This window comes from Schistocerca gregaria, chromosome X (assembly GCF_023897955.1).
Source record: "Schistocerca gregaria isolate iqSchGreg1 chromosome X, iqSchGreg1.2, whole genome shotgun sequence".
Lineage (NCBI taxonomy): Eukaryota > Metazoa > Arthropoda > Insecta > Orthoptera > Acrididae > Schistocerca > Schistocerca gregaria.
The window spans coordinates 486,800,992-486,813,093 of NC_064931.1; the positions used below are offsets into that span (position 1 = coordinate 486,800,992).

The 12,102-nt window shown below is 44.0% G+C and overlaps 1 non-coding gene across 1 annotated transcript; it reads left to right on the forward strand.

Annotated features, from left to right (window-relative positions):
- Window positions 1-590: 590 nt before the first annotated feature.
- Trnas-cga (transfer RNA serine (anticodon CGA)) lies at window positions 591-665 on the forward strand. Its single transcript has one exon. It is a non-coding gene; the product is annotated as a tRNA-Ser (tRNA).
- The last annotated feature ends 11,437 nt before the right edge of the window (window positions 666-12,102 follow it).

Sequence of the window (12,102 nt, forward strand, 5' to 3'; positions counted from 1 at the left end):
AGTACGCCGAAGAGGTAAACAACTGCGCGAGCGCGAACTACTCCGGCAGGGACGTAAACAGACGTCCGTGCCGTAGCACCGCCGAAGGCAGACTAAAATTCGTCTTCCTCCTGTGAGGATGGAACCCACGACCCCTGGTTTACTAGACCAGTGCTCTACCACTGAGCTAAAGTGCCGCGGCAACTGAGCTACCGAAGCACGACTCACTCCGGGTACTCACAGCTTTACTTCTGCCAGTATCTCGTCTCCTACCTTCCAAACTTTACAGAAGCTCTTCTGCGAACCTTGCCGAACCAGCACTCCTAAAAGAAAGGATATAGCGGACACATGGCTTAGCCACAGCCTGGGGGATGTTTCCAGAATGAGATTTTCACTCTGCAGCGGAGTGTGCGCTGATGTGAAACTCCGCTGCAGAGTGAAAATCTCATTCTGGAAACATCCCCCAGGCTGTGGCTAAGCCATGTCTCCGCTATATCCTTTCTTTCAAGAGTGCTAGTTCTGCAAGGTTCGCAGAAGAGCTTCTGTAAAGTTTGGAAGGTAGGAGACGAGATACTGGCAGAAGTAAAGCTGTGAGTACAGGGCGTGAGTCGTGCTTCGATAGCTCAGTTGGTAGAGCACTTGCCTGCGAAAGGCAAAGGTCCCGAGTTCGAGTCTCGGTCGGGCACACACTTTTAATCTGCCAGGAAGTTTCTCGACTTATTCCTTTTTCAGATTCAGGATTTATTTCCTTACCTCTTATTCCTAAAATTGAAAAAAATATTTTATGGTTCCCTACTTTTTCTCCGCATCTCTCTCTGCTCATTAAATGCGTCCTCTGCAGAGTCTTCTCGAAGGAGAATGTCAACCAGTAGTTGTGCAGACTGCCGCGATTTTTCTGTCCTGCTGCAGTCTGCTCGTTTTATTGTTGATTAGCTGAGTACCCGGCGTTGTCTGGGCATATATTTATACCGATCTTCCATTAGTCCATTTCCTCCTTCCCCCCCCCCCCCCCTCTATCACCATTTTCTCCTTCACCCTCTCTGTCCTTCACTCCTTCTGTCTACTTCACACTCTCTGTCTGTCCATCTCCTCTACCCCAACAATACGTCTATCTCTTCCTGTCCCTCTCTGTGTCCATCTTTCCCTGCCCCTCTCTGTCCATCTCATCCTCTTCCTCCCTCTCGCTGTCCATCTCATCCTACCCTCTCTGCCCATCTGCTGCTGCCCCTCTCTGTCCATGTGCTTCTCTTCCCTCTGTCCATCTCCTCCTGCTCCCTCCCTCTGTCGATACCCTCCACCCCCCTCTCTCTGTTCATCTCCTCCACCATCATATCTGTGTCCAACTTCTCGTTCCCCTTCTCTGTCTGTCAATGTCCTTCTCCCTCTTTCTCTCTACAGATTATCACCCTTACCTCAGTAGGAGGCTGGTGGCCTTACCTCCACAATATTTCTTTCCAGGTCGTAAGTAATACATGTACCAAATTTGGCTCAAATCTTTCCAGGGATATACGATGAGCTTTTTACCCGTGGATTTACCTGATTACACACATAGCAAATTTATTTAACATATGTTTAACATATTTCACACTCATTTTTACAGATATTTCCTCTCTAGTGGATTTCGCTCTGAAGTTTCATTTTCAGGCAGCTCGATGTCTATGACGCCGTATTTCCTGAACCGTGTGTCGTACAGAGATACAGTTTAGCAGGTACATCCAGTGGTATATGTGGCTACTGTCTGCGAAATTTCTTATGAATAGACTTAGTTGCAAATAAGTCACAGATGTAAACATCATGCATGATTGGCAGTTTTTCACGCATCTCAGTGTTTCTGTTGTCATATCTGCTGAACTACGCATCGTACACTAATATATTTTTCTATGTACATTCAGTGCCATATTTGGGTACTGTCTGCCACATGTGTTGCGAATACTAATAGTAGCAGAGAAGTAATAAATTTAAGTGTCATGAATGACCTCATATCACCTGAACTATGTTTCGTACAATGCTGTGAAGTTGCTAGTACGTTCAGTGGTATATGTGAATACTGTCTGAAAAATGTTTCGAGAGTACAGAAGTAATAAAATAAAACCCCGTGCTTCATAAGCCTGTTTTACTGCATGAACAGCGAACGTATAGAAAGCGACAAACTCTTTTCCTAATGTCATTTCCTGGGGATTGTCACCGAGAAAAGGTTCCGTAAAGGTTTGAAATTATGTTCGAAGTTTGTTGCAAGTCAGTAGGTGCTCCCATTCTCAAATACTACATGACTAAAGTTAGGGTATTCGCGCGTCATGATGTACGCTGATTTTTCTCACCCACCCCCACCCCTTTGATAGATAAGTAGTTCTTACCCTCACAGTGATTCTTTCCACGCAGTAAGTAATGTGTAGAAAGTTTGGGTGAAATCGGTCGAGTGGTTTAGGAGGAAATGTGGAACATACACTGTAAGACAAGAAAAAAGTCGCACGACAATGGGACGGAAATCCGTAGATGCCCGAGTCGTTTCTTCGCTGATCATTGGGGCTCAGTTCGAAGTCAGACTCGTCGCTGAAGACAGTTCCACTCCATTTTATGAGATTCCGGAACTAAGACGTGCCCGGAGACGCCTTGGACAGTGGTACGCCGGCCGCGGTGGCCGAGCGGTTTTAGGAGCTTCAGTCCGGAACCGCGCAACTGCTACGGTCGCAGGTTCAAATCCAGCCTCGGGCATGGATGTGTATGATGTCCTTAGGTTAGTTAGGTTTAAGTAGCTCTAAGTTCTAAGGGACTGATGACTTAAGATGTTAAGCCCCATAGTGCTCAGAGCCATTTGACAGCGGTGCGCTATCAACCTGACTGTACCCCCCCCCCCCCTCCCCCATATGGTTCGACGACAAGGAGTGATAGTCTGAGATATCGTTTTTTTATGGCAGGGCCGCTTTGGTTGTCATCCGCAGCACCCTTAGAGCACAGCGGTAAGTCGACGATATTCTACTCCCTATTTTGTTGCCCTTCTTTTCAAGCCGTCCTGGGCTTACATTTCACCAAGATAATGGTCACATGCACACGGCGAGCGTTTCTACTGCTTGTCTTCGTACTTGCCAAATCTTACCTTGGTTTGCAATGTCGGCTGATCTCTCTCCAATTGAGAACGTTTGGAGCATAATTTACAGGGCCCTCCAACCATCTCGAGATTCTGACGATCTGACGCGCCAAGTGAATAGAATTTGGCACGATATCCATCATAAGGACATCCAACAACTCAATCACTGCCAAGCCAAATAACTTACTGCATAAGGGCTAAGGGTGGACCAACGCGTTATCGACTTGTCCAATATGTGTAGCGCTTTTTCTTGAATAAATCATCCCATTTTTCTTAATTATAATCATTTTTTGTATGCACATGTACAATACATGTACCGTCGTATTTGGATAATTCCTTCGTGGTGCATCGTTTCTTTTGTCGTCGAGTATACTACTTACACACACCCCATACATACACACACATATGTACACGTACATCCATTTTTATAAGAGGTAGGGTTAACACTGTCGAAGATTTTATCTTTTGATATACGATTTTATATCGCATACCTCGTGTGTTAAGTAACTAAAATTTCGTTACTTACTATGTGTCGTGTTGCCGCAATTTTAACGGCCAACAGTCTGTTTTGTTAAGAGGAAACCATGCATCAGTTATGTTTAAGTCTACGAAATATTACTCCTTCTTCCGGCAACTCCTCCTGCCATGCTGGATCAGCATATTTCCCGGCATCGTCTGGCGAGAAAATTAAGGTCCAATCTGGGTGATCAAGCCCAGTTACATCTCTAACTTTCAACGATCTTCACTATTTTCGTCATGGTCTGCCTGAATGCGAATGTAAGGAAATGGTTAAGAAATTTACATTTTATGACTCTTTGTTTTTCTTGTAACTCAAGACATATGCACAGATCAAATTGAAAATGTTTAACCCTACTGTATGTACAAGTAATTTTTTCATTACATTTTCGTCACCAAATCGAAGTAATATACCCTTTTTTGGCCATCACTCACCTGACTGGCTTGATGTGGCCTGCCACGAATTCCTCTCTTGTACTAACCTTTTCATCTCATAGTATCACTTGCACCCATCATCTTCAATTATTTATTAAATATCTTTAACTCTCTGTCTTCCCCTGCAGTTTTCGCCCTTTACAGCTCCTTTAATTATCATGGAAGTTACTCCATGACGTCTTAACCCATCTCCTATCATCCTGGCCTTTCTTTTTATGGCGTCTTCCACCTGTTCCTCTCCTAACTGATTCTGCGAAGAGCATCCTACAAATTTTCTACATCTTTCTGTAGCGCTGCATCTCAAACACTTCGTTTCCTTTCGTTTCCGGTTTCCCCGCAGTCCACAATTCACTTGCATACAATGCTGTTCTGTAAAAGTACATTACTCAAAATAAGACAGATGTTTCGTACTAGTAAACTACTTCTGACCAGGATAGCCATCTTTGCTAGTGATAGTCTGCTTTCTATGACTTCCTTGCTTCGTCCGTCCTGTGTTATTTTGCTTCCAAGGTAGCATAATTTCTCCGTTTGTTTTTAATCTCATTTGAGCTACTCCTTATTACTTCCAGTTTTCTTCAATTTACTCTCAGTTCAAATCATTTGCTGATAAGATAATATTCCGTTCAACAGGTCCCGTGTTTCTTCATCATTTTCACTGAAAATAACATCCTTCCACCCTAGATTTTAATCAAACTCCTTAACGTTTTCTTTATTTCTGACTTTACTTCTTCAATGTATACACTGAACAGCAGGGACGAAAAACTGCATCCCTGTCTTATATCCTTTGTAATCTGAGCACGTCGTTCTTGACCTTCCGTTCTTATGTTTTCCTGTTGGTTGGTTGTTGTGCGTATTACGCACTATCCGCCTTTCCCTATAGCTTACACCTATTTTCCTGAGAATTTCGAACACGTTGCATCATTTAACATCGACGAATGCTTTTTCTAGGTCTGTAAGTACTATGAACATGTCCTCATGTTTCTTACGACTTATTTCCATTATAAAGCGCAATGTAAGAAATGTCTCACTTGTGTCTTTACTTTTCCTAATCCAAACTGGTCTTCATCCAACACCCTAATACCCTACAATATTTTTGTGCTTTGCAGGTGAGTCCATCAGTACTAAATCGAGAGACTACTCTCCATATGGAAATAGCCAGTTCTGTCCTAGTAGTGGAAGAACATTTCACTGCCAAGTTTTGAATACCAAGAGGGCGACTGGTGGTGGTGTATAGTCGTTGTTCATCATACACATCAGTATCTCTTCAAAAACTTTGTTGCTAATATAAGTCAAGAGAAAATAAGAATTTTATTTTGGTTTTGTTTCAATTTTTTGGGTGGGCATAAAATAACCTCTCCCCCTTGGTAATACATGTTACTGAAAACACTTGCAATTGAGAGGATTAAAGTTTATGTCAGTAGCTGACACGACTAATTGCTATGATTCCATACTAAATTCTTCTTTTGGCGCTCCGACTACATGCGAATCTTATTGAGTACAGGTTGAACAGAAAGGGGCCGAACAGGGAAGACAACTAGCATACACTCATTAAGAGAGACCCTAGGCCTTTCCAAAGAATGGACACCGTCAGGGGAAGGAGGAGCACAGGTAGTATACGGCGTGCAGTTTAAACCCTATCAAAGAAGTAATGTCTGTGTTGTCCCATAAGCCACAGAACGCCATTGTATCGTGTTTAGGCTTGAGCAGTCCGATGGCGCAGGAGAAACGTGCCATGGGCAGACGATAAGGTTCTCAACTGTTTTTTTCTACTGGAAAGATGAGTAATCTAGATATAGGTAATAAAATTTTACTTTCAGTAATCCAAGAAAGGTATGTTTTGTGGGATAACTCCTTCGACATATTCAAGGGCCTAGACGTTACCAGAAACGCATGGCGTCAAGTTTGCCTGGGAATTCTTGTTGTAAGGTATCAATTGTAAGAATTTACAGTATTTGTAAGCCTATCAGTTGGTTTGCGAATGCAGCAGTGGCTCACCATACTTAGTGTTACCGGTGACTGTGAGTGGTTGCTGTGGTGGCGGAATATTATAAGCCGACTGTCCCGCAACGAAGGCTGTACCCTCTCTGAGGCTAGAATCGAAGTCCTTCTCTCATCCGAAGAGTCATTCAACGAGTCTCGGATTAAAGTAAGTTCCATAGAGCGCTCCAAGCAAGAAAACAAATTTTTACTTGTGCATGGTTTTGTGGACCAATGACAGTGGTTCTCCGAGTTCCGACCAATCAGGTCGGTTCTAATAATGACACAGTCTCCCTTCCATACTCGGTGTAAACATAATTAACTAACAGTGTGACTTTTCAGTGTTAGCGTTCAGAAACAAGCAGCTCTCGATGCCTACCATCTGTTCTTCTCATCCAACCAGCCCTTCACCACGTACATACAGCGATCTCTCTTCTTCCACTTGTGAGGTAACGGGCGAGTTCTGGCGCCCTGAAAATATTCTAACTTCGGAGTTGGCGTGGCCTCGCTGGGGTCTCTCGGTGGGCCGCGGCTCGTCGGCGGCTGCGTGGTGCCGAAAGTTAGCCGGGGTCCAGACCGACCACGTGGCTGGGAATTTCTTGGTGACACTGTGTCGATGAAAGAGACTTGTATGCCGAGAGTGCGAAAGGTGGTGAACTTTGTGAAACCATCATGTCAGACATTTCACAGTTTTTATAGAAATTAATACTATCCAGATTAATCATGATACCTCAGAAAGAAACATTTACATTACCAGTATTTGCACAACGGTGCTGATGGTGTAATCAATATAATATCAGTATCTATATTAGTTGAAAGTTTAGTATCTGACGATAAATTATACAAGTAACACCCAGCAACGAGTTTCCAAAATCTAAGCGGTTCATCCGATTTTCTCGATCAACGTGTCTTTAGAAAGCTGTTAGTGTAAACCTAAACTGGTGTGAATTACAGGCATGTAACTTGAATAGTACAAGAGTTATTGGAGGTCAAAGTGGCTGATTACTATTTATCGCGTCAGGCCATAAGTACTCCACAGCTACACAAAAACGGTAGCAGCATGCTTATAAATATATTTATTCATCTATGTCTTTGTTTATATCCGATATATACTATTCATGAAAAAATTGGACAATTCTTTACTGTGTTTTAGAAAGCACAGTGACATTAGGCTACTGGCTTGCTGCTGTTCTATCCCTTTGATATATGTTTATTTAATTTGTTTATGTATTTAATAATGTGTATTAGAGCGTGTTTATGGTGCAGCCATAGGAATATTTACTTAATTTCAAGTTATTTAAATGTAAATCCAGTATTTCTAATATGTTTCGAAATGTTTGTGAGTGTGCGTTGTCTTGGAGACATGACGGGAGCGCTATCGCCAATCACAGCGCTCGTTACTAAGCGAGGCGACTACGGAAGTGAATGGAGGGGGAGTTCTGAACAGGGCAGTGCGAGAGACAGTACGGCACAGGACACAGGTGGTGCTGGACGGAGAGTCCTGGACGGTACGGTGCGACGGACGCACAGTCGCTCGAAAGACTTGGAGAGTGGAGCAGCTTGCGCGTGGTGGCGGGAGATGGAAATATTTCGTAGTGCCGACTTGTACACTTGTGAGATTTCCGTGGCTTCTGCAGTGAAGACGTAGTATGCGTTTAGAAGTGAGTATATCGCGAGCTATGTTGTCGCCCATAACTAATTAGGTGAAGTAGGAATCTATTGTTTCCCTGTTATTCAACTTATATTTTATTTAATTGCTGGACCATCGACACCTGTAAGTGTTTTACAGTAATAAAGGGCATTCTTAAAGTTACTTCTGCCATCGTACTCATCATTTAAAGTCCTTAAAATAGTACCTGCAGATTTTATTTAATTTCAATCTTTCATTTATAAATTTCTATATAACATTCAAAATTCGCAATTGCGAAGTGATAGGAACATTAATATTGTATACTATAGACTCAGCAGTATTAGGCTTGTCATGCGGTATCTATGTATCCCAGCCCCTAGACAAGGAAACCAGCCAAAACTTTTAATATTTCAACTCTGAGTCTGAGGGTACGTAGTTGAGGGCCACAACACCACCTTATTTTGTTATTTGAAATCCCGCACATTCTAGACTTTATTGATATTATCCAACGGTAGCCCTTCTTTCTGTTTCTTAACAGAGTCAAAACAAGGCATTTAACTTTTCGCCAGCTGACAAGAGCAGAAACTGTGCTCTCAAACACAAAATGCTGGATGGATTCTCGTCGCACACCACTTCATGATTTTTCATCTTTGTATTGCTTCAGGTCTGGCGTTTCCCAGAATACAGGCTGCCTGCAGAGGGCACGTCACCGCGATACTGCTATTTCTTATTGCCTGCTCATGGCACATTTCTCCAGGGCCAGTCGATTGCCCACACCAAAACACGATACGACGGCATTCTGTCATGTAAGGCAAGACGCAGACAGTACTTCTCTGGCGGAGTTCAGACCTCAGGCCAGATACTGTTCCGAACTTATACCTGTGATCCTCTTTCTCCTGGCGGTGGTTCAAATGGCTCTGAGCACTATGGGACTAAACATCTATGGCCATTAGTCCCCTAGAACTCAGAACTACTTAAACCTAACTAACCTACGGACAACAGACAACATCCAGCCATCACGAGGCAGAGAAAATCACTGACCCCGCCGGGAATCGAACCCGTGACCAACCCGGGCGCGGGAAGCGATCTCCTGGCGGTGTTTGTTCTTTGAACATGAGTAGGAGGAGAAGGAGGAGATTAGTGTTTAACGTCCCGTCGACAACGAGGTCATTAGAGACGGAGCGCAAGCTCGGGTGAGGGAAGGATGGGGAAGGAAATCGGCCGTGCCCTTTCAAAGGAACCATCCCGGCATTTGCCTGAAGCGATTTAGGGAAATCACGAACATGAGTAGGGTCACTCTTAACGACTGGATGCTGATCGTCACCCCTGCTCGGCCAATTCCTGGCCAACCTATACTCAGTAGGATTCCTTCTCAGCTGAAGGATTACCCAGGGAGTCTCGGATGAAAGTAAATCTCATAGAGTGCTCCAAGTGAGAAATCAAAATTTTTACTTGTGCATGGTTTTGTGCACCAGTGACATTGATTCTTCCGAGTTCCGATCAATAAGGTTCGTTCTAATAACGCAAGAGTCTCCATTCCATATTTAGTTTGAACATAATTAAACAGTATGTCACTTTTTTTTTTTTTTTTTTTTTTTTTGGAGTTCTCTGTGGAACTTACTTTCACCGAGACTCACCGGATGACGCTTCGGCTGAGAGAAGGACTTAGATTCCGGGCTCTGAGAGATTGCAGCCTTCTTTGCATGCCAGATAACTTACAATATTCACCCACCACAGCCGCCACTCACAGGCAGTGGTAACGGTAAGTAACGTGAGCCCCTGCTGCGTTCATAAACCAATTAACAGGATGCACGTGGAGTTATCAGATTGACATCATGGCTTTTACGTTATTAATTCAAGTAAATTTATTAGCAACCTCTAACCCAACATGTCATCAGCCAAGATAGCGTGTGCATGTATGTTTCTGTAGTTCTTTCTTTCCACATCTGATTAACGTTCAGCAATCATTGTGCAACTTCCGCGAACTTAATCGTCGCCCCTCGCCCCGGATCTGGTGTGACCTTAATAGACTCATCTCAATTAACTCAGTGAACGTAATGATTTCATGTCCTTATGTATTTAAGCTGACGACCACAGAAAATTGTAATAAATGAGGTTTTACAGTGACCATTGCTTCATTCAGTAGTTTGAGGATACTCTCTACTTTATCACCTTGTGAGTTGCAGCACCCATGTTTCATGTATGTTAGGCCCACTACCGTTGAATAAAGTAAATTTAGCATGTTATCCGTTGCGCGGCACGTGTAGTCAAATTCACGTGATTCTGCGGAGAGCTGGATGTTGTGGCTGAGCGGTTCTAGGCGCTTCAGTCCGGAACCGCGCGATCACTACGGTCGCAGGTTCGAATCCTGCCTCGGGCATGGATGTGTGTGCTGTCCTTAGGTTAGTTAGGTTTAAGTAGTCCTAAGTTTAGGGGACTGATGACCTCAGATGTTAAGTCCCATAGTGCTCAGAGCCATTTGAGCCATTTTTTTCTCCGGAGAGCCAGTTGATTATCGGTGAGGCCACGAGGTACGTGCGTTCCTCACATCCTCAGGGGTATGTTAATGGCCCAGTTGTAACCTCACATTAGCACTGAGCCACGTCGCTGTTTAAGCACTTCAGATGCTGTGGGTTAACTGGCCTGTGGATACCTGCAACAGCAGATGACGCAACAAGCAAATCAAGGAGAGTTGAAATACATATTACGTTAGATCGATGAATAGAACAGCGTGCATACGAAGCCGACTCTGTTCTAGATCAGCCTTTTATCACTTCACTTGCTCTCATGGCCGATTACGTCGGTGGTGACAGGTGTTGGAGCCGTATTTGATGATGCAGAGGGAGCATCATCTGATGCTAGATAAGTCACTTAAAAAGAGTGTGTGAATTAAAATTATCTATGGTGGTAGCGTCTACCACATTAACTGCATGAAACCTCTCTCGACGGTAGCGTTCATCAAGTGTATAGAATCGATTCTGATGACATAGGCTCACTCCTCTCTCTTACGAATTTGCACACTGCGCGTTACAACGTAAGAAGAGGTCATCAGAGGTAGAGTATCTGTTCATATTTCACAGCAGCCTCGTCTTCAAGTAATGCACTCACTCCTCAATTGGCATCACGAGGCTGAGAGCGCCCCGAAAAATGGCAACAGCGCATGGCAGCCTTGATGGTCACCGACCCAAGTGCCGACCACGCCCGACAGCGCTTAGCTTCGGTTATCGCACGGGAACCGGTGTATCCACTGCCGCAAGGCCGTTGCCTCTTCAGGTAATGAAGTGGATAAATTCTCATATACGTAATAATAAGAAACCCCAACTCACTTCATAGCACCAACGATCAAGAATGATTTCTCCAGGATACAACTCCAGATTTCCACAGCTAAAATAAATCACTAGACTTTATCGTATTGTGGTGTCACAGCCTTGTTCAGGTAGTACAGCGAATGCCAGCGCGACAGCCGAGATGGTGGCGAATGAAACACACACTAAATCGCATCACTCTTTTCAACTCGATCTCAGTTGCCGTTCATGTGTGTGAGAGGAACAGTTGAGGTCACGGAGGGGATCGTTGTTGGGTGGTTGATTCGGGGGAGGGGACCAAACATCGAGGTCATCGGTCCCATCCGATTAGGGAAGGATGGGGATGGAAGTCGGCCGTGTCTTTTCAAGGGAACCATCCCGGCATTTGCCTGAAGCGATTTAGGAAATCAAGGAAAACCTAAATCAGGATGGCCGGACGCGGGTTTGAACCGTCGTCCTCCCGACTGCGAGTCCAGTGTGCTAGCCAATGCGCCACCTAGCTTGGTGGGAGCGTTGTAGAAACATCAATAAATTCCATTGAGTGACAACATGAAAAATTTGAAGATGTGAAATAAGTAAAGTGTTGTTTTTAAAACTTGGTAACTTGTCTTCAGCGGCAAGTTAAAGGTCTTATTACTCCCTTTACCTCTACATACATATTGATCTGTGTGGAAATAATGGTGGTTCAAAAATGGTTCAAATGGCTCTGAGCACTATGGGATTTAACATCTGAGGTCATCTGTCCCCTAGAACTTAGAACTACTTAAACCTAACTAACCTAAGGACATCACACACATCCATGCCCGAGGCAGTATTGGGACCTGTGACCGTAGCGGTCGCGCGGTTCCATACTGAAGCGCCTAGAACCGCTCGGCCACAACGGCCGGCGGTGATAATGGTGGTAAAATTACAAAATTTATGGTAGATGCGGCAGTGTACAGCAGTTATTCCTCTCGCATAGCAACAGTTAATGGAATAACAGCCTATTAGCATATGCTGTACTGTTGCTTACTGAATGTAAATTAAGATGTACGACAGCTGCACGATGGATAGTTCAACAGGTGGATGCAAGCAGGTGTCACTGATTTCAATCAACTCGTATCACAAAAATCATCCAACAAGTCGTTCTTATGGCAAATGCGAATGATCTACAAGACGGCTGATATGAAAAAGAA